This window comes from Chelonoidis abingdonii, chromosome 1 (genome assembly GCF_003597395.2).
Source record: "Chelonoidis abingdonii isolate Lonesome George chromosome 1, CheloAbing_2.0, whole genome shotgun sequence".
Lineage (NCBI taxonomy): Eukaryota > Metazoa > Chordata > Testudines > Testudinidae > Chelonoidis > Chelonoidis abingdonii.
The window spans coordinates 149505385-149510874 of record NC_133769.1 but is presented as its reverse complement, the minus strand read 5'-3'; the positions used below and the strand labels follow the sequence as shown (position 1 = coordinate 149510874).

Genomic DNA, 5490 nt, shown 5'->3' with positions numbered 1-5490 from the left:
TATCCCACAATGCCCACTATAAACTCGCTTACTCTGCATTCCTGCTCCAGAGCCATGGGCCTCTCCCCTTTCATAACTCTGGGAAGTTCTGACAGCGGAGCCTGCTGCTCTGCTCTGGCAGCCAGGAGCAAATCACTGCCATGGAATGCTGCTCTCTCCAGCACTGTGAACACAGAGCAGATGGCGGGAACTTCCTTACAGCAGGGGGGGGCGCCACCAGCATTCAAACTGTGACACCTTCCCTCGAGGAGGCTCTTACCTTCTAAACAGGGAAGTCTGTTTTCTAGTAAACTCACTAAAAGGGAAGGAGAAAACTCAGAGATTCCCCCTGCGCTCACGTACGTGAACCCGAATAATCTCTCAGTCCTCAAAGAGAGACCTGGAGAAGGAGACTTGCTGAAGCAAAGCCACAGGGGTCTCTGAGGTTTCCCTGGCCCCTCGCCCCTTTCCTGCCTGGCTGATGTCAGCATCTCTCTGTGAGGTCACCACCTCCCCACCACCTTTGACCAATAGGCTGAGATCCTGCAAAAGGCCTTTGTGATGTCACTGCCACACCCTCTCCTTGCTGTGCTAATGTCCTGCCCCTGGCCAGGCACTTTGGAGGTTTGAGCTACTCCCTGTGATCACCCCACTCAAGGAGCGTTCGTTCTAGGCAAGCAAGCCAGGCTAGACAGGAAAACATTCAGACGCTGCTCCCAATGCTACACTCAGTTTTTCAGAAATTAGTCAACTTTATGGCCAGAAGAGACCATTAGAGCATCTAATCTGACCCCCTGCATATCACAGGCCTCCTGTATGACACAATAGCTACTTTGGGGAAAACACATTCCAGAAAGGCATCTAGTCTTTCATTAAATGACATCAGGAGATGGCAAATCCACCACTTTCCTTGGTAGCTTGTTCCTGTGGTGAATCATCCTCACTGTTGAATATTTGTGCCTTATTTAATATGAATTTGTCTCTTTTCACCTTCCAGCCATTGGTCTTGTTATGCCTTCTCTGCTAGATTAAAGAGCCCTTTCATACCCAATACTTTTCTCTCCATTAAGCCCTTCAACACTTCAATGAAGTCACCTTCAATCTTCTTTGATAAGCTAAAACAGGTTGAGCTCGTTTCAATAGCTCACTAGAAGGGCATTTTTCTCCAGCCCTCAGAACATTTGTTCATCAGACTTCCTGAACTGCAAGCGCTGGATGTGGTTCTTGTTCTTCTGCACAGCATAGCCCCTGGAGAAGAGGGATCTGCAAATGTACATTCCTATGATACCTTTGTTTAATTGATGAAAACATAAACTAGACACTTAGAGGACTGGAACTGATTTCAGCTGATGGACAGCTTTGCTAGTTTTTATTCATTTGGACAGCAAAATGTTGAGTTTTTACATTCATTTCAGCAACCCCGTATAGTGGAGCTCCTGAACATAATGGAGAATGGAAATGAAAAATTTTTCCTTTTTTTTTTAAAAAAGAAAGAAGGAAGGTTATAAGAGGGGGGGGGGAGGGTTAAAACAAGGACTACTTAAGCTGCAGTAAAGCACTCTACCACTGAGCTAAACCCCCATCACAACAGGAGCATGGAATCCTGATCGCCAGGACTTTGAAGGACAGACCCTGCTTCATCGAGCTCCTTTGCCATTCCCAGACCACCCACCGATATAGCTTCTCCTACTGATATAGCTGCCACCTTCTGGGGAAGTGGATTAACTACACCCACAGGAAAACTCTCCCATCAGCATAGAGCAGTGGTTCTCAAACTGTGGGTCAGGAACCCCAAAGTGGGTCGTGACCCTGTTTTAATGGGGTCTCTAGGGACGGCGTTAGACTTGTTGGGGTCTGAGGCTGAAGCCAAAAGTCTGAGCCCCACCACGCAGGGCTGAATCTCTCAGGCTCTGGTTTTGCCCTCTCCCCACTGGGGTAGGGCTCAGGCTCTGGCTTTGTCTCCCCCCTGGCCCAAACCTGGTGTGGAGGGGCTTGCTGCTTGGTCACTCTTTCCAGGACCATGTAGTAAGTTTTTTTTGGCAGAAGGGGGTTGCAGTGAAAGGAAGTTTGAGAAACCCTGGCATAGAGCATCTCCATTGCTGAGCTGCAGCAGCATAGACTCACTGTTTGAAATGTTGACTTATCCTTGGCCTCTGAATACGTCTAGACTTGGCTCCCTGTGGCACCATGGGTGATCAGACACTGAAAGTACAGCCATGGAGACACCACACACCAGCCTTCCCAAGCTGGCAAGAATCAAACCTCCACAGAAAGACGCCCATGGTTTTCTAGCCAAGCTCCCTAAGCCCTCAGCCACAACCACTTAACACACGGGCCTTTCTACACTATGGTTTTGTTCTCACTGAAGGGTCATTTCTAATTGTTTGCTCAGACCAGCTTTCCCAGCATACCCACTGCTGTCCAGCTCTGTACGTGTGGCCATAGCTGAACAGCAGGAATTCCTGCCCATTTCCCTACTGGCTGGAGCATGGTTAGAGTGTATTTGTGGCTAATGATGTTGCTGTAGATTGTTCATTCTCTGCCTTGGCAATTCAGACAGTCCCTTTCCCAACATATCTCCAGCACATCAGTGATTCCAATAACAGGGGTAGGTTTTCTCTGAGGCACTGAGCTTTTTCAGGGCAGTGGTGGCTCCTTTCTTTCCTCACCCTGGAGTAAACTCAACTTTTTATTCCATCCTTGATGACTCATGGAGTAACAACAGCAGCATGAAGAGGAGAGGGAATATGTCTCTGCTGGGTGAGGAAGGTGGACGCATCTCCTCTGTTTGACCATTGCCAGTGCAGGAGAGAAGGTTTCAATGGAATTGAATGCCCTGGCTCAGACAAGAGACACAGGGAGGTTTTGCTGTTCATGGATCTGTGCAAAGGAAATTGTTTCTCTGTGTGAAAATGAGGAGGGATATGAAATGCCCATGTGGTGGTGCCTAAGGCAGAAGGGATCCCTATAGGATTAGAACAGGACACGTTCTCAAGCAGCATGTTTCTTACTTTGCCCATCTGTCAATTTTGATTATTATACGATTATATGAAAATGAGGAATATGGGGGTTACAGCACGCTCCCCCAAAGCTATAGAATGTCACACTGAGATTCGATTTTCATTTGTTATGTAACCAACTTTGACCTCTGTGTCTAACACTTATAATCACTTAGCATCTATCTTTCTGTAGTTAATAAACTTATTTTAATGTTTTACACTGACTTGTGAAATTGTCCAGAGTGCTTGGGAAAGCTGCTCAGATTAAAAAGGCTGGTCCATGTTCAATTTCTTTTTGAGGAAGTGGCGAATTAATTAATGAGCTTGCACTTTTCAAGAGGTTTTGGGCAGTGTAAGACGGTAGATTTCTGAGGTGCAAGGCTGAGGGCTAGGGAGATATGTTGGTGTCTATGTATAATTGAGGAGTGGCTTATAGAGCATTCATGCAACTTAGTTGGGTGCATTGCTGCATGTTCTTGGCTGAGTAATCACAGCACCAGGAGGGGTTTTGCTGCTTGTCACTAGTGCAGCATTATAAGACACAGCCCAGGCTGGAGAGATAAGAGGACAGAGCAGTCCCACAGTTTGGGTTTGTACCCTACAGATCCCACCACACAGAGACTCTCCTATGACCAGCCGTGGTAATACTGTGCTTAATGCCTTGTAGCTTCAAGAGCTGCACATGCCAGATGAGTTACAGGGACCTTGATCTTGTTTCTATGTTTATCCAAAGACTCCTTTCGACACTAGTTAGCAAAAAGACCCATTTCTTTTGCAAGCATTTGTATGGCTAGACAGAGTCGGCCTTCTCTGTTAACAAAAAAGATTGACCAAAAGGTGACAAGAGGAGACATGTTCAGCAAGGCAGCACTGGATGCCGGATCTGCTTTTTATCCAGCAGGTCTCTTGACAAGCTCTGCCACGGTGCCACTCACTGGGACTTCTCTCCTAACTGCTTCATGTTTCATCAACAACAGTAACATGAAAGGTGAAAGGACAGTAATTCTCCATTTCCTTGCAAGCCCTGCAGAGAACCCTCTAGAAGGGGCTCTGTGCATAGATATTCCCAGCAAATCGCACGGGCGAAATACACAGGTTCTCATGTCACAGCAATTGCAGTCTAAGCAACGTCCTTGCCTATGCAATGGCCTTTTCATCAAGTCCAGGCTCGTGACTTGACTCTCTCCAATGCTCCTCCGGAAAGAAGCCTTTTCCTTAGCAAGCAATTACTTGGGTTGCCAAGGGAGGTCTCTTCTGCTTTCTAGGAAGACACAGAAAAATGTGATCAGCTGAGACAAAAACCATGCAACAAGGCACCACTGGGAATTGAACCCAGGATCTCCTGTTTACTAGACAGGTGTTTTAGCCAACTAAGCCATGGTGCCTCCCTTAAGAGTCTCTTTGCAACCATTCTACTTGATGGTCCAGGAGAGCACTTTCAAATTCAAAAGTAAAAACGTTCCCCATTTCCCTCAAGACTTGCAGACCTTAAGCAGGCTGGCTCAGTGCACAGAAAGCCACAGCTGAGCTGACAGAGGGCTTCTAACATGTGCTTCTCCCACAAGCTGATCTAATCAGATACTAACACTCTGTGTTTCAGTCACGGCAACTTCAGCTCAACTCTGAGTCATGGTAACCTTTCCATCAGCTCCAGACTTACCATTTAACACTTTCCAAGACTTAGCTGCAAGGAAGGTTCTCTGTGTCTTGAACAAGCACTTACAAGGATTGTGCAGTGAGGTATTTTCTTTGTATAAGAAGAGATACAAAAAAGGAGCCTGACAGACAAGCCAGGTTCAGCAAGGAAGAACTGTCAGCCCAAGCCAGGATCTCCTGGTGAGTAGGTAGGCTCTTGAGCCAGCTCTTCCCAAAGATCACTATCTAGAGGCCACTTACCACAGAGACTGATTATGGTTACAGACCCATCCTGAAATTAGGCCAGGATATTTTTAAGCTTTATCTCACAGTAAAGTAACACAATTCAAACCATGTCGGCACAGAGGAGAAAGCACTCCTTCATTTCATAGTTATTGTCACTGATCTCACTGACAAACTTCCTTTTCTCAGGGCTTCTCCCAGCACTTTAGTGAGTTTTTCCTCTTCTCCCTTCCAGCTGTGGTGATGGGACTGCAGCAGCTCCCCAAGGCCAGCTTTGCTCTTTCACTTACATCCTTCACTGCTTTGGATGAAGCTCTGTTTGCCACCAGTTTAATTAATATCTGAGACCACAGGTACCAGCAGCTAGTTACAAAGGCTCAATTCCCATTGCCATCAATGGGAGGTTATCCTGGGCTGCCGGATTTGGCCCATTATCAGTCAAGGTGCTACGGCAGCTACATTCTTACATGTTGAGTCCTGCAGCTTATTACCAAACTGCTCTGCCATAGTCTGCAGGGCAGCCTGACTTTTTGAGAATCTGGCAGAAGAGAGATCCTGGAGTAGACAAGGAAAATGTCCTCAGCAGTCACAGCCGGCAGGAGCAGCAAAGACTGAGTATCAAACACCCTTTTTC

General features: G+C 46.8%; 1 non-coding gene across 1 annotated transcript; it reads right to left on the bottom strand.

The window, feature by feature from the left end:
• Positions 1–4289: 4289 nt before the first annotated feature.
• On the bottom strand, positions 4290–4363 carry TRNAT-AGU (transfer RNA threonine (anticodon AGU)). Its single transcript has one exon. It is a non-coding gene; the product is annotated as a tRNA-Thr (tRNA).
• Between the last annotated feature and the right edge of the window lie 1127 nt (positions 4364–5490).